The sequence below is a fragment of the Eriocheir sinensis genome, chromosome 67 (assembly GCF_024679095.1).
Source record: "Eriocheir sinensis breed Jianghai 21 chromosome 67, ASM2467909v1, whole genome shotgun sequence".
Taxonomy (NCBI): domain Eukaryota; kingdom Metazoa; phylum Arthropoda; class Malacostraca; order Decapoda; family Varunidae; genus Eriocheir; species Eriocheir sinensis.
In genome coordinates this window covers 9,940,976-9,960,746 of record NC_066575.1, presented here as the reverse complement: position 1 = coordinate 9,960,746, position 19,771 = coordinate 9,940,976, and the positions used below count along the sequence as shown (strand labels likewise).

Genomic DNA, 19,771 nt, shown 5'->3' with positions numbered 1-19,771 from the left:
TGTCCCCCTTCAAGGAGGGAGGAATCTTTGAACAACAACAACAGCAACCCTAATTTGAAATCAATATCTTATATGAAAACTTTCACCACATCCTTGTCTCCTTAGTTTTTCTTTATCTCTTTACTACTGACCATATGTTTACTGTGTTCAAAGTATTTGCTAATTTTCTTTTAGTGTATGAGCTCCGAGTATCAGTAAGAAGAAAATTCTTCACCCGACTCCAACTAGTACGACAAGTACATTAGACCATAGTTAATAAGTAGAATGAAATTTGCAAATACACGAGCAAGTGCAAACTTTCGTCATTATTAAAGAGGATGACTGATTGAAGAAGGAATACTACAATCAGACACATGAACATACAGATTTTCAGAAAGACGATTAAAAATATATAGACAATCAGGCAGACAGACACAGACAAATAGACACACTGCTAAACTAATAAAGAGAAGTAAACAGTTTAATAAAATATTGATAAACTTAATTATAGCAGACTCGTATAAAACCTTAAATGTAAAATCATATTTTGGTCATATAATAAATGTAAAATCATAGTCTCATAATGGAATGTTGTATGGAGGCCTAAATTCTAGATGTTTCTCATTTTCAGATGGTCAGACCTCTATCAGGCTTCTTGGTGTATATAGAAGCAGATTTCCAGCCTTTGCTTGGTGCCATGTTTGGTTCAGCCCAGAGGCTCCACCACTCCTTGTGAAAGTAACCAACAAAGGTGTGTCTCTATATAGTATTACTGGCAGTCCGGCAGTTTTATTTAACACTTAAGACATTTATGGAAACTTGGGCCTGTAGTTATAAAACTATATGGGATTAGAACGGTCGACAACACAACCTCTTTTCTCAGATATAGTTGGATTTAGGGTCATAAAAACTATAAGTGCGGTATTCCATCTTTCCCTTTTGCATCCAGGGGTAATGTTATCTTAAGCATCACAGGTTAAAGAGCCAATGAGGCGGAGATGAGTACCGAGGCGAGGCCACATGCAGCTATAGCGCTTTTCTCCAGCTTTTATAATCGGTAACACAAACTTGTAAAAAAAAAAAAAAACATGTATAATATAGCCTTTTCCTGAGCCATATATTAATAAAGCATTATTAACGTGTATACTATACGTATGAGTTACCAGATAACAAGTTTACATTCTATTATAGGAGCAGTGACATCGGTCTCTTTTGTTATTATTTATTTCTGCCCTTGAGCTTCTTACTTAATAGTAAAAAAGGATAATAAGCTAAGTGGCATTCCAACTTGAATCTGTTGCATCCTTCTTCCACCATTTATTTTTATCTCTGGGAATGGAAATTCACATATCATTAATATCTTGTGTATGGGCAGTAGCGTAATCAGGTTTGCACGAATGGTTGGGCTAAGGCAGGGAGAAGCGCTTTCCTAGGAAGGCCAGTATACTAAGATTTTTACTGTTTCAGATGAAAGTGGTAGGTTATTTATCAAGAATAACAGCAGTTAGTCATTATTTCACATACTCTATTTCACTATATGCCCAGTCACCAGTTACCGCAAGAAAAATAAAAACAAAACCGCACACATTATTTCCTGCTGATCTCACCCGATCATTTTAGTTGTCAGGCAGTCAGCCCTTAAGGTGCATATCAATTGAGAATTACTTGATTAAAGCACTGTATAAAATTCGAAAATTTATAGTTTTCGCTTTTGAATTATACATCTTATCTGTTTATGCTGTGCATTGTTCATAATGATTTATATATTACAAAAAAAAAGAAACATACAATTATTACAGTGTTATTACCAGTTCACTTTTACTTCAAGACGACTGACTATACTCTAATTGACGGGGAACATGCGGCCGGGGTAGCGTCGCTTCACTCACCCGCCGACTCCACTCTCAAGGGACCCCCGAGCAAACTCCCACGCAGCTGCCCTGTTCATTCCAGGTCTCTCCCGGCAAGATCAATGGACTTGTCCCGCGGGCGTCCCCTTGGTCTCCTCCACTTAACGTTGTGTCGTACGGAAACAGCCCTATGAGCAGGATCGATGTCCAGGAGACGTATCCATGTAGCCGGAGTTGGCGTTTACGGACTAAGCTGGAAAGGCCTCGATTTAGTTTCATTACATAGGCACTGGTTCGACAAGAATTTAGTCCAGCGATACCCCATAATCCAGCGAAAGCACTTGGTACAAAAGGCATCGACATGCCTCTCTAAGTCACTATTCAGTTTCTATGTCTCACAGCCATAAGATGAGACAGAGAGCACAAGAGACTTAAAGATTCGAATCTTTGTCTGCTTACATGTATATCGACAACGCCTTATACCCTTGGTGAGCGAGTCCATAGCACCGTGGGACAAGCCAATCCGTCGAGTGACTTCCTTGTACGACCCAATATTGCTTTGCACTTCTTCTTCTTCTTCTTCTTCTTCTTCTCTACCTTATTCCCTACTGCTGTCGGCCACTCTTGTATGTCGTCGCCAGTATCTTCTGTCCTCTGCATCCACTTTTTCCGGAGCCAGCTACCTCTTATCTATCTCAATTCTGTCCCTCCATGTAAATCTCTGTCTTCCTCTCGATCTTCTCTCGATCCTCTCCCCCGCCACCTGTCACCTCCGTGCCACTTTCACAGGATTATCTTGTTAAATCCTTAATACACGATCGTACCATCTCATTCGTGCTTCTCTTTCCTTCTCTGTTATTGACACAACTACCTCCGTCCTGATGTCCTCGCTTCTCCATCTCTCTTTCAGGAACACTCCCATCAACCATCGCAGCATTCTCATTTCTGTCCTCCCAGCTGTTTCTCTTCCTTCCTTCTCAATGCCCATGCCATTTCACCATACAATAAAACTGGTCTAATAATCGCGGTATATTTCAGCGGCATATTTTTGTCAAGTATTACACTACTGACTTTTCTCCATCTTGCCCATCCTGCTCCTATCTTACTTCACACATCCAGTTCTGTTCCCCTCGTATTGTCCACCGTTGTTTCAAGATACCTGAAGCTATCTACTTGTCTTAGCTGTCTTCCATGTGTGTCTACTTGCAACCATCGTCTCCATCTTTCCCGCAGTAAGCCTCAGTCCTCCCTTCTCTAAACACTCCTGCCGTTCTAACATTCTTCTCTGTAGTTCTTCCTTTGATCTTACCATTAACACCAAATCGACCGAATATTACAGTTCTCAGATGTCTTCATATCCAATGGACCGTACTGGCTATACAGGTAGCGCCACACGTGGCCACTCGGTGAACTGTCAAAGCAGTACTTTCCAAAGAGTTCATATTGTAGACTTGAGTGCGACTGAGACTGGCTGCAGGATATAAAGGCCTTGGTGCCGCCACCGCTCCAATGCAACGACTGCTCACACTTCACCCATACCCACTTTCCTGACACTACTATTTAACATAGAGAAAAACTAAGGGCAGCATCGTCTTTCTGAGAAAATTCTGCATTGTAGTAGCATAAATTTGAAACTGTAAATTAAGTACACATACACAAAAATGAGGGTTGAGTAAAATGGTGCACAAACATTTTCTCCATCTTACTTGGCTTCTACTCATTGTTCGGCACTACTAGCTTGGAGAATGGAGGTACTGCTGATGATAGCCTGACTCAGATTGACTCTCAGCCTTCATGCACTCGGCGGGCATTGGAGCCAATCTGATGGCGTGGATAAGAGATTGGCTCACCGACAGAAAACAACGAGTACTACTCAACGGACAGCCTTCCGATTGGCTTCCAGTCACTAGTGGAATGCCTCAAGGGTCAGTGCTGGGACCCATTCTCTTCATCATATATATCAACGACCTAGAATCAGGACTGAAATCCACAATATCGAAATTTGCTGATGACACCAAGGTGGGTGGAAAGGCCCTCACAAAGACCGACTGCGAAATCATTCAGAAAGACCTCAATCACATTATCGAATGGTCGGAGAAATGGCAAATGTCCTTTAATGTTGACAAATGCAAAGTTATGCACATTGGGTCCAGAAATAGTAACCACACATACATCATGAATGGGAAACCTCTGCAAGCGATGTAGGAGGAAAAGGATCTTGGAGTCACTATCAGCAGTGACCTGAAACACGCGAATCACTGTAAAAAAGCATACAACAAAGCCAACACTATGCTCGGGTTCATAGCGAGGAACCTCGAGTGTAAAACGCCAGACGTGGTGCTATCCTTGTATAATTCCATGGTAAGACCGCACCTCGAGTATGCAGTACAGTTCTGGTCTCCTAATTACAGAAAGGACATTGATTTACTGGAAAAGATTCAACGACGCGCCACGAAGATGATACCAACCTTAAGGGCTCAACCGTACGAGGAACGACTCAAGCGACTCAATCTCTTTACATTGGAGAAAAGACGCCTACGAGGGGATATGATTCAAGTCTTCAAGTATCTGAAAAAAATCAATAACGTCGATTACTCCAAATTCTTTGAACTGCAAACCAATTCAAAAACTAGAAATAACGGTTTACCCATTCAGTCGAGTCAATGTAACACAGACATCGGAAGGAGTTTCTTTTCAAACCGAGTCATCCGCCACTGGAACAATCTTCCTTCAGAAGTAGTACATGCGAATACCATCAACTCCTTCAAATGTAGAATCGACCGTCACTTTGCTGCGTCGGGAGTAAACTGAATATTGAGGTGCTTTCATCTGCTCCTCAATATCGAGGTGCTTTCATCTGCTCCTCAATGTCGAGGTGCTTTCATCTGCTCCCCAGGCCCCAAGTGGCTGTCGAACAGATTAAATCACCAAAGCGGGAAAACCTCGTAATGAGTCAATAGGCTTTATGTTGCCTGCATTTCCATGTATGTGATGCTTTAGGAGTTTTCACAATGGGACGTATCCTATACCAACATAATCAGGAGAATGTACAGATCCAGGAACGAGAGGGCAGATCTAGGAACCGGGCTGAATTTTTTTTTACCATCTAAAGCCGAGCAATGAGGATTAGAAGTCAAGTATGCAGGAAAAATATTTGTGCTCTATTGTACGTAACCTTAATATTCGAATATTTGTGCTTAACAGTTAGAAATTTATTCAAATGTAATGCAGAATTTCCTCAGGAAGACGATGCTGGCCTCAGTTTTTCTTCATCTCAAATAGTAGTGTCAGGAAATCTGGTAGGAGTAAGTATGTGCAATTGGGGAGGTGGTGGCTGAGTGGTTAGCGTGCGGGCCCCGCATTCACTGCGTTCTGGACGACGCGGGTTCGAATCCGCCGCTACCACATGGGATCTCTCAGTCACCGCCGAGTGGCCTAAGACACATGCTGCCCTGAGGACCACCTATCAACCCGGATTCTAGAAGAACCGTCTGTGAGGGGTAACTACGCCCTGCCGGCCTTGTTAAATCTGCCGGCCTCGTTAAGTCTGCCGGCCTCGTTCCGCCCTGGCTCCTCCTACTTCCGAGCCGACGTCATAGCCCGGCTGGCGGGCTAAGGCAGACACCAGCTCACCACCACAGAGTGCACACCTCGCCTTCTCAACCTCACGCTGGTCCTTCGTCTCACTGGGAAAGCTGCGTGTCTGGGCTCCTTGCTGCTTCTCCCCTGGCTGTACCGCCCGACCAAGTCACCACTGCTGTCTCCCACTGCACTCCAGCCTATGGACTTCACTTCCCTGGCCTTTAGCTGAGAGGATTACAACCGGTGCTCCCAACCCCGGTGACTCAGCAGGCCAACCCCTTTTGCACACTACAGTGGTTTGATTACTTTGTGGTCGTTTTGTTGTCTTTGTTTGTGTTAATACACTCACCCTTATTTTGTGCTGTTTTCCTCTCCAAAGGGCTATTAGGGCATTCCTGGCTATTACATCTTAATATTGAGGGCGAGAGATCGTGGCCTCCCGTTTTCCCTCACACCGTCCAAGTCATTCAAGAATGAGCTCCGGAGAGCAACATGAGCCAAGAATACATGGCGCCACTATAAACACTTTCCTGCGCCATGACGGGCTGGGGCCGACCACCAGGCCCCTGAAGAAAGCCTACCGGCGCTATAGGTTATCACGTGAAAAAAAATCATCGGCTTGGAGCGGTGGCGGCACCATTGCCGTGTATCCCAGAGACAGCCTCAGATGCACTCAAGTCTGTAACTTGAACTCTATGGAAAGTACAGCTTTGAGTTGAGTGTTCACATGTGGCGCTGGCTGCATAACCAATACGGTCTATTGCCTTGCTCCGGACGTCCATTACCACCACCGCAATTCCAAACTCCTCTATCACCATAATATTGTTCCCATCCTGTTCTTGACTATCTCTACATATCCTTTACCGTCAATAAGTATCTCAGGGGACGCTCTCCGTCTCAGACACCAAAACACCAACTCCCTTGGTATCATGTCGTATGCCTTCTCAAAATCGACAAAACCATAATACACCCTCTGATTCCCCTTCAAAGCCTTCTCTTGTAGCTGCCTCACAAACATTGTTATGCACTAAACAACCAAATATGTGAAACTTTTAGTGTCCTCGATGTCCTCACCACATGCATGAGCAGACTGAACTGTGTCATCCAGCAAGCCTCCAAACGACTGGACATTAGTTTTGGCTTTGCCTCCTTATGCAAGACTTCTAGATCACATACCAGGACCTCCAGCAATTCCGCTAAAAACACAGCATCATCAGAAAAACAAGGTCAGTGACCTCGATGTCACCAACAGATGCTTCGCAACGACTTTGATCAGACACTTTGCCTAATAACCAGTCCATGCTAGTGTTGAAAAGTGATGGAGCAAGGACGCACCGCTGCCTCACTCCAGAATTAGCAGGAAGAAGCCGGAAACGCCTCCCTACTCTTTTCCCAGCACTCTCACTCCCGGAATAAAAATAAGTCATCAGGCCAATAATCCTTGCAGGGAACCCACGGATCTGCAGAATATCCTAGAGTACCTCACAATGCACTGTGTCAAAAGCCTTCTTGAGATCGACATAGGCTGAGAATAGCCCCTGTCGAAACTCAGGTCGGCGTTACACAAGGATTCAGAGAGCTAGGATCCGGTCAATTGTTGACCCAAATTACTCAGGTCTCTGAAAATTTAGCAGATGAGATCGAATTTGCATCAGACTGCAGATAGGATAGCTCTTTGCTCGGCATACTAAGAAGTGTAATACCACGGTAATTATTGCATTCGTGTCGGTCTCCTTTCCTTTCCAGATTGGGATAACCAACCCCTTTTTCCAGTCAAGAGGAATGACACTGGACTGCCACATGATAGACAGCACTGCATGCAACCTACGTATGGATCATGGTTTTTCCGTACTGATATTACAGACGCCACCTGCCTTTTCACCATTTAAGTTCCTCACAGACTCTCACTTACGCGCGAAAGGGTGGATATTCATCTGTTCGTAGATCAACAAACACCATATGTAACCCAGCCAGAGGGAGCCATCCGCTTGGGGGCTCTGCCGTGTACAACTGCCCAAAGTATTCGACCCAACGAGCCCGGTACACATACACTTCCGATCCTATCTGCCTATCAGCCGTTCGGATAGTACTCGTCTGAGATGTGGATTTGGAGCAGAGCTTTTTCGGTGTTCAGATGGCAGCTTAATGATCGATTGCATTTAGATAGCCTTCGACATCCTCAACAAGACCTCTGACATACCTCTCCTTATTCCTCTCCAGAAGGGTTCTAGTCCTTCGTGACGGAGTTCTGTTACGCTCCAAATCATCAGTCAGCCTGGCAGCACAACTCTCTTTTTTTCTCCAGTGTCTTCCTCGAGGCAATTTCATTCCTAGACCTTGAATGCTCTCCAGTGCTCTCCTCGGGAGCTTTGAGAGTTTCACGTTTAAACACGATCATCCAGAATCCCAAGAATTTCAAACCGATATGAGACTGCCATTGCTTACTCCTGAACACACGCCAAGTCCCTCAGTTTCTCAAGATGAATCCCTGGATGATTGCATCTTGAGATTTTCTTGGACCTGACAGGCATCCTCCGTTTCGCAACAACAAGTCTATGGTCGGTCGCAAAGATCTCATGCAGCACTCCGGAAAACCATAGTTCTCGAGGACCGTCAAACAAGGATGTGATCGATTACCTTTGCCACACTGCCAACATTCCTATACCAAGTCCAGGAGCAAGGGGCGCGTCTCTGAAACCAAGAACCAGCAAATCTCAGCTTTCTTGGATTTGCACAGTTCAGAAGGAACAAACTGTTTACGTTTTTGGTGCCAGAGTCATGGGGACCAACACCTAGCTTTTAGCAAGTTTTGTCTGTGCTAGCAGAAGCATTGACGTCGCCCAAGACATGGAGTGCGTCAGGCGGGGAGCGTTGGTCGACTATAGAGTCGGACTTGGCATCGAACATCTCTTTCTCTTCAAGTTCATCCATCTCGGTATGGGTGTACACCGCAACAAGAGATACAATTCCAAGGTGTGCTTCAACCTCACCAGCATCATACGCTCATCAACCGTAGTAACCCCAACAATAGATGACTGCAGTCGGCTAGAAATGGCTTTGGCTACTACTTTGAGATGGGCACCATCGCCCTTGACTGACCGGTAGTAGGTAAGGCTGGAGTAGGTAGGACGACACCTACCGAACGGGCGCAAGTCACTCCCGGTGAGGTATATATGGGAAGTGAGGAGGGTGCCAAAGCCCTCCAAAGACCCTCCCCATTACCTCACTAACCGTTTCCCTATTGTCTCATCAACACCAGAGAGTAGTTCAGCATGCTCTCTAAGACAGATTCTCTTCTATCAACATCACACTACATTCACACAACACTCACACCTTTTCCCAAAATTCAAAATTCAGAATGGCGTTCAACAACCAAGCCTCGTAGTCACCACCTGGGGGGGGGGACCACAAATTCCCCCAGGGAGGACTCCCCTTCTGGCTACCTACCTGAGAGGTGTCTTGATAACTCCTCGAGCCTTTTTCTTCTCAATTTCTGCAACATTCGCGGTCTTCGTTCTAATTTTCATTCTGTGGAACACCATCTCTCCTCCTCTAGACCTCTCCTTCTCTTCCTCACCGAAACACAGGTTTCTGAGGCTACTGACAGCAATCTCTGTTCTGTTCCCTCCTACTATCTCTATCCTAAATTTCAATCCAAAGCGCAACGACATCACTTGTTCTCGTGGCCACGACCTTGACTCTTCTGAATTTTCCACCATCTGGCTAAGACTTCATTGTCATTCTCTTACTAAATACATCTGTGCTGTTTATCTCTCACCTAACTCTACTAACTATGTAAAATTCTTTGACTATTTGAACTCTAAAGTGGAGCACATCTTAACCCACTCTCCCTTTGCTGAAATCTCCATCTTGGGAGTTTTCAATGTTCACCACCAGCTTTGGCTTTCATCCTCTTTCGCTGACCAGCCTGGTGAACAAGCTTACAACTTTGCTCTCCTCAACGACCTAAAGTAGTTGGTTCAGCACCCTACACTTATTCCCGACCGTCTTGGAGACAGACCCAACATACTAGCCCTCTTCCTTACGTCTAACCTTTCTACTTACTCTATCAAACTGTTCTCTCCGTTGGGCTCCTCCGATCACAACCTTATTTCTGTATCCTGTCCTATCGCTCCTGTGCATCCTCTTGACCCACCGAAGAGGCGATGCTTCTGATATTTTGCCTCAGCTCGGTGGGACGACCTGAGGACGTACTTTTCCGATTTCCCGTGGAATGATTACTGCTTCCAGGATAGACCCCTCTGCGTGTGTCCAACGCATCACAGAGGTGATTGTCTCTGGATTGGAGGCATACATTCCACGTACTTTCTCTACTCCCCATGCTAAAAAGCCTTGGTTTAATCGCGCTTGTTCTCGTACTATCAAAGATAGAGAGGCAGCTCAAAAAAGGTACCAGAACCTTCGAACTCCCGCTAACCATAATCTTTACCTCTCTGCCCGGAATGGTGCCAAATCTATTCTCCGACTTTCCAAAAACTCCTTCATCCATAGAAAATGTCAACACCTTGCTTTCCCTAATTCTTCCAGAGACTTCTGACATCTAGCCAAAAATATTTCCTCCAATTTCACTTCTTCCTCTTTCCCTCCTCTCCTTAACCCTGACGGCAGCACTGCCGTCTCATCTATCTCTAAGGCTGAACTCTTCTCTCAAACTTTCTGTAAGAACTCCATCCTGGACGATTCTGGGCATATTCCTCCTACTCATCCCCCCCTCTGACTCTTTCATGCCTGTTATTAAGATTCTTAAGAATGATGTCTTCTGTGCCCTCTCAGGCCTCAACTCTCAGAAGGCTTATGGACCTGATGGAGTGCCTCCTATTGTCCTTAAAAACTGTGCTTCCGTGCTGACACCCTGCCTGGTCAAACTCTTTCGTCTCTGCCTATCATCATCTAACTTTCCTTCCTGCTGGAAGCACGCCTTCGTACAGTAGCCTGTGCCTAAGAAGGGTGACCGTTCCAATCCCTCAAATTACCGTCCTATAGCTTTACTTTCCTGTCTATCTAAAGCTTTTGAATCAATCCTTAACCGGAAGATTCAAAAGCTTCTCTCCACTTCTAACCTTCTATCTGATCGCCAGTATGGGTTCCGTAAGGGGCGTTCTACTCTTGCTCTTCTTTTGCTCTCTTAACTGACTCTTGGTCATCCTCTCTTAGCCGTTTTGGTGAAACTTTCTCAGTTGTGCTAGATATATCGAAGGCCTTCGATAGAATCTGGCACAAGTCTTTGCTTTCTAAAGTGCCCTCCTTCGGATTCTATCTCTCTCTCTGTTCCTTATCTCAAGTTTCCTCTCCGGCCGTTCTATCTCTGCTGTGGTAGACGGTCACTGTTCTTCTCCTAAACCTATCAACAGCGGTGTTCCGCAAGGGTCTGTTCTATCACACACTCTCTTCCTATTATTCATCAATGATCTTCTTTCTATAAAAAAAAATGTCCTATCCATCCATACGCTGATGACTCCACTCTGCATTATTCAACTTCTTTCAACAAAAGACCCTCTCAACAGGAATTACATGACTCCAGGCTGGAGGCTGCAGAACGCTTAACCTCAGACCTTGCTATCATTTCCGATTGGAGTAGAAGGAACCTTGTGTCCTTCAATGCCTCAAAAACTAAAATTCTCTACCTATCAACTCGACACAATCTTCCAAACACCTATCCCCTATTCTTCGACAACACCCAGCTTTCACCTTCTTCAACACTAAATATTCTCGGTCTATCCTTAACTCAAAATTTTAACTGTAAACCTCACATCTCCTCTCTTACTAAATCAGCTACCTCGAGGTTGGGCGTTCTGTATCGTCTCCGCCAGTTCATCTTCCCCGCAGAGTTGCTATCCATATACAGGGGCCTTGTCCGCCCTCGTATGGAATATGCATCTCACAAATATATATATATATATATATATATATATATATATATATATATATATATATATATATATATATATATATATTATAAAGAAAACGGTAGTAAGGACCCGGAAGCGTTTTTGATAGGTTTGCATGACCCCCTCGCCTCCAGTACATATCTTACCGGTACAAGCTTTTTTTCGTTACGGTAGGCGTCTTTCTACCTACTCCCAGTTATCCCCCATCTTCCCATTTCCATTCCTGACGTATCCTTAACTCAAAATCTTAACTGCAAACTTCATATTTCATTGCCAGCTGAAGGGGATGAAAGAATAGAGATGCTGGTTAACTCTTGCATAAGGGGATTGGACAGTATAGGGGTGAGCATGAGTAGAAAGTCGTGTGCAGCGGGGCCGCGGGAGGGGGGGAGGCATGCAGTTATATAGCACGTTCAGAAGAGCATTCAGCTTTTCCAGATAGTTAAATGTTCTTCGTCCCCATCAACTCTTTTTACCTTGCTGTCAGTATTCTACCTCTTAGATTTTGCCACAATTTGCCTGTCTTTTTATCTTTTGTAGATGTTTTCATGTTGACTGCTTTTCTGAACTTGCTAACTGTAGGACTACCCTTTTCGCGGTCGCATTGCTCAATACTTTCTACTTTAGCTCTAGTTTCTACTCTAGTATCTTAATTTTTTCTTTCCCCGCGGTGTTAAACTCTGGAATAGCTTCCTTTCGTTTGTATTTTCTCCTGCTTATAATTTCCAGTTAAAAAAAAAAAGCTATCAATTAAGTGCATCAAGACACTTCTCCATTTCAAATAGATTTTTTCTTTAGGTCACTTAATTCTCTTTGCGTTTATAGGATCAGTACTTATAATTGTTTCCTTAATTGAAAAAAAATAATTGATTGTATTTCCCTTCTCTGCTTCGCCAGACTACCTTGACTATCAAAGCAGAAGCAGTGGCCGTCAGATGCCCTTCCTGCTAAGGTGCCCACTGCCACCAAATACAACAGATATCCCTTTCGCCGTCTCCCTCACCGCAAAGCCCTGTGGAGAAGCCACCAATCTGTTGAAGGTGTGGAGCGACTTACATGTGACATATTTGTTTGCACGTGTGTGTGTGTGTGTGTGTGTGTGTGTGTGTGTGTGTGTGTGTGTGTGTGTGTGTGTGTGTATTGTGAGCCTCGGGAAGACAGTAGTTGTGTGATGAACTGATAGGCAGCATGTGTAACTGAGCAGCTACATATGATGAGATGTATCTGCTTGGTATATGTTTTGCATGATACTTTCAGTGCCTTACACGTAAGTGGAAACTTTACCAGTGAAGTAGAACTTAATATGACATATAAGGTTAAGGATCGGTAGACCGCAGATTTTTGATGGGAGATTTGCGGCTGTGACGGACAGATGCGATATTTAGGCTGGAGAGTACGGAGGCCTCCTATCGACTCTGTGCCCAGGCAGAATGAAGCAGCGAATCATATATCTTATAACTATACCTAACACAGTTATGTGAGTAGGCGGTCTGGACTACGGTGATCACTTGTACTTTAGTGTCATGTGTCATAGTTTGTGGAGAAGAACTACACCTAGCGGCGACCAGCCATGGAGGGAATGACTTACATGAGGGCATCCAAACGCAAAACATGAAAAAAAAACTTTCGGCAGAGGACTTAGAAAGCCACATTTCTTCCAAAATATCCGTCGGCTAGGAAGTTTCACGTGTTAGTCTTTGTATTGACCGATGCCAAGCACTGTTCCCGTCTATGCGCACGTTTATGTGTCCTACATAAACATTGTATTGCTTGCATTTGGAAGCCATTTTTTTTTTGATAAGATATAAAAGTCAGGAAAATAGTAATTACATATTTTTTCTTTTTCCCCAAAAAAATCTTACAAAGAAATTCATGACTAATGTTTAAAGATATATAGAGCAAATATTCGGCTCCGAAATTTACATCCTTTTACGCTTTTTCTTTTGGTGAAAAAACTTTTTTATACGTTCAGAACTTTTGAAGTTGTTTCGCATTATCGAGAAAAAGCCACTTTTCCAAATCGTGATCTATATCACTTTGTATGAACGGTGCTGGAGGCTGTATAGGTCTGAGAGAGTTTTCTGCATAAAGTATTACTCCCAGGCATCCGGTCCCCTTCTTTTACAAGGGTATTGTCCATTCTTGATGGGGGTATCAGTAGGTGCCAGCTCCCCCTCAACACCAGGGGCGGAATTCACAAACATACTCATTAACTACGAACTAATATAACTACGCACTATTGATTTAGCGACCGACGTTAGCGTCAGATTCACGAAGCAAATCTTAGATGGTAGTTAGAGGCGCGCTAAGTCAGTGAGGCCGCTGATTGGTTGATGACGTCATTGGCCTTGCAGCGAATCGCAAGCACGTTTACAGAACCGTCAGCCAATCCTAGGGAGCCCCCTCCAGCTGCTGGTTCAAGAAACCCATTCTTTTTTCCCATTTTTCTTCCTTTTAAGGCAAACTATCTACTAAATCGTAATCTACGAATTTAATTATTTCGTTGTTTGCTGCACATTTTCGTCAAGGTAACTCTGCTGTTCGATGTCTTATTACTGACGAACATGCTTAAGATGAGGAAAAAGAAGATACGGAGGAGATTGAGGCAGGAAGAAAGCAAAGAGAAATATGGGACAGATATCGAGGCAGACAGGAACGAAGGACGGAAGGAAGGAACGAGGGAAAATTAAGACTGTCTTGTCATATCTGCAGCCCAGCTCATGGGCTAGCTGTCACCCGACAAAGGTCTATGGTCCCTCCACGGAGGGACAAATCTAGAGATGGATGGATGAATGGATGAGGAGGTAGGAATATGAAGGAGGAGGGAGGTCTGGCAATCCCCCGGCCGCGGGCGTCGGTGTTGTCGCCTACACTTATCATATACCTCTCAAAGGGTGTATATCTCATCATTTTATAAAGAAATGGGTTTCCTCTACTCGCAAAGTTATATTTCAAGTTGAAAAACGCGATTTATAAGCATTCATACGTAAATATGATAATATTGTCAGCGTTTACTACACCCCCGAGGCAGTAGTTATTTAACAACATATTTAGCGTCACACAGAGCGCGGTAAAGCTTTGTAAATCCGCGCGCTAACCCGTGACGTCATCGATTAGTTGGTAGTTATTGCCGCGCGAGCTTTGTGAATCTCAATGTTCTCAAAACTACGCACTAAGGCCCCAAAACTACGAACTAAGCCTTTGTGAGTTCGGCCCCAGGCTCGGATGTTGTAGTAGCTGTAGAGATTCCTCGTGTCTGTAGCTGCCTCCTCCTGGCAGCTATAGAGCATTCTCTCCTCCTCTGGGCCTTCTTAGAAGGTCGTGGCATGTTTTCAAGCACGAAAACAGCGAGATTTCTGCAGGAAAATGTTGTATACCCACGCTTGACAAAGCTGAGGTGTGTGAAGAAGCAGAGAGCACCCCACGGCTCTGACTCAAGATCCAGAGTTGCCAGCTAGGAATGAGCGAGTGGTGTAGAAAATTTTTAAAAAATCGGGCAAAACCAATTTTTGGTGATTTTTCTGCTAAAGCCCCGTTCACACTGTGCCGACTCTGGGCCAAGACAACCCAGCGACTACTGCATTTGACAAGTCGGCTCCCACGCTCCAAGAATTTTTTGGCGTCTTGGTGTCGGCTACCATGATTGCCGACTGTCTGGGACATTCGGCCAACTAGTTGGCAGAATGTCTGCGGCATGCTGCCAACTAGTCTCAAGACGAGTCTCAACGGTCATTTTTTTAAATGGCGCCATGTCTATGACAACCACGAATCTGCCGACCGATTGGCCGACAGTCTTGACGGTCTTGACGACAGTCTTCCAGATTGTCTGTCAACTGGTTGGCCGACTAGCTGGCCGACAGTTGCCAAGGAGTTGGCCGACGGTCTTCCTGACCGTCTTCGCGACTGTCTTGACGACTGTCTTGGCGGCAGCCTTGCCGTTCCTTAAAATACGGAATCGCTCTGTATTCGAGAATGAAATGTATCGTTCCGTTTTGAACCAATACGGAACGGCATTTGTTCCGTACGGTATTTTGTTATCTGAATGGTCAAGCTGATAAAATTCAGTATCTTAAAATTGTAGTGAGCGCATTTTTCAGTTAATCACAAAACCAGTCCGTAGAATTTGTCAAAGGTTCGTTTTAAAATACGTGTAAAATACGCGACGTAACATCCCTCCCCCCTCCCTCTTGCCTCCACCAGCAGCGTGCTGCGACTGTCACTCATTGCATGCTCGAAAATTTTAGGGTTGCCACCGGTTCCTTTAAGTAGCGGTGGCTGTCTCAAGGGTGAACGATTTTTCAAAATTTTTCAATCACCTTGTGAACTTGCATATACTTACCCCTACCAATAGAGTTTGTATCTTGAAAATATTATGAAAATCCAATGCACCGAAGATGTAAAAAAAACAAAAAAAAACTAAGTAAATAAATAAAAAAAAAAAAAAAATCATTTATTTCAAAGTCAGCTTTTCTTAGCATTCGGGTAGGCAAGAAATTCAAGTTTAGAGTCTTGGTAACAAATGCCATTAAACAGATTTCTTCTAACTCTCATCTTTGATTTTTTTTTTTAATTGCGAGTAATAGATACGTGCTTTAAATTTGTGGTAAAGAAAATCATACAAAAATTCCCGTAAATTTTTCCTTTATTTCATTAATAGTAACAAAAGAGCATGTTTACCTCTACATAATGAAAAAAGAATGAAACAATTTGGTTAGAAAATAAAAGAGTTATCCTTATTTAAACAAAGAAAAAGTGAAATTTAAAGGACAGGCATTTTAAAAAGATTTAAAAAGTCCCCCGCTGCGTAGTCTGGGTCGACACCTGTCTCTTCCTTACGTTTTCTTCCTCTCCTCACAGCTTCGCGTTCTTTGTCCTTCTTCTTGAGGTAGGACTGCTGTATTTTCGTGTACGGGAGCGCAAGCTGTGGAAGAACATAGCTGTCTTCATAGCCTGCGTTGTAGTCTAATACAGCACGTCCTATGGCGTAATCCACAAGATGTTTGTTTGCATTTTTGTGCTTAGGACAATATTGCCATATACGAGAATGTAATTGTTCATTCACATTTTGCGTTGCACCGAGCAAGCACGCACGTAAGAGTTTGTCATCTGTGAGCCTCTTGTACTCTCCGAACACTTTCTGGCGCAGCGGAGTCGGAAGCACAAAGTGTACTTTCATCGTGTTGTGAGATGGAATGGGCTTCTTTTCAATGACAGCTTTCTGATAGAAACAGTAGGTGTCTTTGTCCGGGGTGGCTTGGGTGGTTGGTCGCGTGGCGTTGCATGGGTGTGCACCTGTCACCTCTGACACATCTTCCTCCACCTTCCTTTTCCTGGCCTGCCTGGCCTTCTCCACATTCTTGCGTCTCGCCAAGTCCTTCTTCTTCACTCCTCCCATTATCTTACTTCGTCAGAAGTAAAGGAAAGAGCAAAAAAGACCCGAATTGTGTGACAAGTTGGAGAGTGTGTGGGAGGTCACGGCGCCACGTACACCTTCCTCTGATCTTTCTACTGCACTGAGGCGCAAAGCCGCTTTCACGCTCTCTAGTCTCTACTGCTGTGAAAGGTTGCTAGAAGTCTCTATCAACACAACTATAGAGGAAAAAAAGAGATAGCCATCAAATTTTTGGCTCAATTTCAATAAAAAATTTTTTTTCGTGAAGTGTAGTTGCCAGATGTCACCAATATTTCCTTTATTTTATTTAATATAAAAAGTTTGAAATTAAATACATCCCTATGACTCGGTGAGGGTGTAGCTACTACCTCAGTGTTGCCATTCATGGGTTTTTCTAAAATTCGACCTTGTGGCCGAATTTTTGGTCTGAGCACTGGCCACGGCTACATTAAGTATGGATCCATTCCGTATTGGAGAGTGAGATGTTGCATTCTACATTTTTCTGACCTCAGGGTGCCAACCTGTCATTCAACACAAGAGAGATCGAGGCAAAAGGAGTGCATGCATGCGTACTGTGTGGCTCCCAAGTTTGTGCCAGCGAAACGTAACCATGCCCAGTTGTTATTGTGCTTTTGATTGCAAAATAAATATATAAATTTCTTGATGGCGGCAGTGTTAGCCAATATTTCTGAGCAGACAGTCGTCACGAACGTCCTTCATTAGGCGAAGACTGTCGTCACGACAGTTCTTCATCATTCTTAAGTAGTCGGCACAGACGACTATGCCGACAGGAAACGGTAAAAATTTGAAAAATGGCCCCGACAGTCGTCATGACTGTCTCAAGACAAGCCAAGACTGTTGACGACAGTCAACAGCACAGTGTGAACGGGGCTTTAAGCCCCGTTCACACTGTGCCGACTCTATTCCACGACTACCCACGACTCTAGGGAACACGAGGTCTTGGATGTTGATGTGAAAGGGTCGGGTATGTCTTGAAAGAGGTCTTGAGACTGTTGCCAAATGCTGCCCCGACGTCGTGACGGGAGTCTGGAGTCGTGAGGGTTAGCACGACATGCTGGCAACTAGTTGGCCGAATGTCCTAGACAGTCGGCAAGACACCAAGACCCTGATAAAACCTCGCCCCCCTTCTTGGAGCGTAGGAACTAACTTGTCAAATGGAAAAGTCGCTGGGTTGTCGTGGCCCAGAGTCGGCACAGTGTGACCGGGGCTTAAGAGTGCCACGCGTACGCGCATGATAGCTCAGAGCTCCGAGACGCGCTGGCGCGGTAAATACGGGTAATACAACATTTTTTCCGACCCAATTTATCTACGTACATATTTGATAGCTTATCGTTTAAAAGGCCGTACTTTCTATAATTTTACGGAAATTTTTCGCAGAAAATGATTTTTTTGAGGTAAACCCTTGAAACGAACCCCATTAATTAATAGGATCTCTTCTTTAAAAAAAAAAAAATATTACTACACTTCTCTTCTCTGCTGCAGCTCTAATCAGCGATTCTCTTGTCTGTATAACTAATCACTTCTTTTGCTATAATGCTCTTTTTTTTTTTTTTTTTTGCTACGCTGTTAATATTTATTTGGAGGGCAGACTATTCTCTTGTTGGTGTTCCTTTATAACCTTGACTTCCTGATTAATCAAACTCTGAATCTGTTCCTTAATTTCACGCTTTTGTACCTATTTGTTTGATTTCATTTAATTCTTCATTATCCTTCTTTACCTTTAACTTTGTGTTCTTTATCTCTATCCCCGTTGAGTTCATTGAGGTATGTGAATACTATTTTTTTTTGTTCCCAGTCCTCCTGCTTCTTCATTTCTTTCATCCTTTCTTACTTTTTTTTTTCGTGTGTGTGTGTGTGTGTGTGTGTGTGTGTGTGTAATTCACCACGGCTTGATCACGAGTTGGACTCGCTTTCGCCAGCAGGTACCCTCCCGACGAGAGCAAGTGCTCATTTCGTCGATCTCTGGGTACTGCCAGGACCTCACACATCACACACATCCCATCCCCTTTATGTCCAAGGGGGGGGGGACAGTAACCACTCCTAGTCAGCCAAAAGAATCCGACCTGAGCGGGGCTCCAGACCTGCCGCCACCTTTTGACCGTTATGCGCTGCAGCGCAGCGCTCTACCGATTGAGCCACTGGAGCGGTGTGTGTGTGTAATAATAATAATAATAATAATAATAATAATAATAATAATAATAATAATAATAATAATAATAATAATAATAATCGGTATATTTCGGAAATAGCAGCCGTTAGGCTGAAACTGTACATATTATGATAACAAAGTGTAACTATAAAAAAGTACAGTATGAAAGGGGTGTGGGGGTAGGTAATTTACATTAACGGAGGGAAAGTTGCGATGATGCTTGAGGGGTGAGGAGGTGGAAGAGTGCGATGTGATAGAGGAATGAGGCGGGAAGGTGATCCTCTTCTGGAAGTCGAGTAGGTGTTAATCCGAGGTCATCCTTTGAATTCCAAAATGCTGGGTCAGGTAGCAGCTGTAGCAGGTGGCGGGGAGGCAGGTACAGGCGAGTATCAGCGGTCCAGCACTCAGAAAAGGGCTTCTCTCTGCAGTGAAGTGCTTATCCATGCAGTTGGTGTGACAGATGTGTTGTTCCTAGGAACAAACTGCACAGCCTTAAGTGGTGAGCAGCCTACACACCCAGCCCCCCCCCACCTGAGTGACGAAGCTTCATCTGCACTGTGCAGTACCTGACCAGACTTCAACAGCAGGATGGGTGGACCAGCAACTGAGCCTGGGAGACCTCAGGGCATCAAAGCAGGGCCTGATGGAAGGCTGCAGCGGCGACACACTCGGCGATCTGTGTCTCCCCGTATACACACTCCACTCACTGTCTGTCAGACTGTCACCATGATTTCACTTAATGTCACAAAAAGAATTTGTCTTTCTAAGTTGTGTTTCTGGAAGTTGGTTTTCTAACTTGATGAAAGGGAGAGAGGAGGGGAGGGAAGGGGGAGGCCAACAGGCTGTCCCAGGCTACTCCATCCAGAGCGTCATGACCCAATGTCTGACC

At 44.3% G+C, this 19,771-nt stretch overlaps 1 long non-coding RNA gene across 1 annotated transcript in view; it reads left to right on the top strand.

The window, feature by feature from the left end:
- Window positions 1-13,176, top strand: part of LOC126988077 (uncharacterized) — a 29,662-nt gene extending 16,486 nt beyond the window's left edge. The window contains exons 2-3 of the long non-coding RNA XR_007741443.1: window positions 611-730; window positions 12,218-13,176. This is a non-coding gene — a long non-coding RNA (uncharacterized LOC126988077). The remainder of the gene's footprint in view (window positions 1-610; window positions 731-12,217) is intronic.
- Window positions 13,177-19,771: the final 6,595 nt, after the last annotated feature.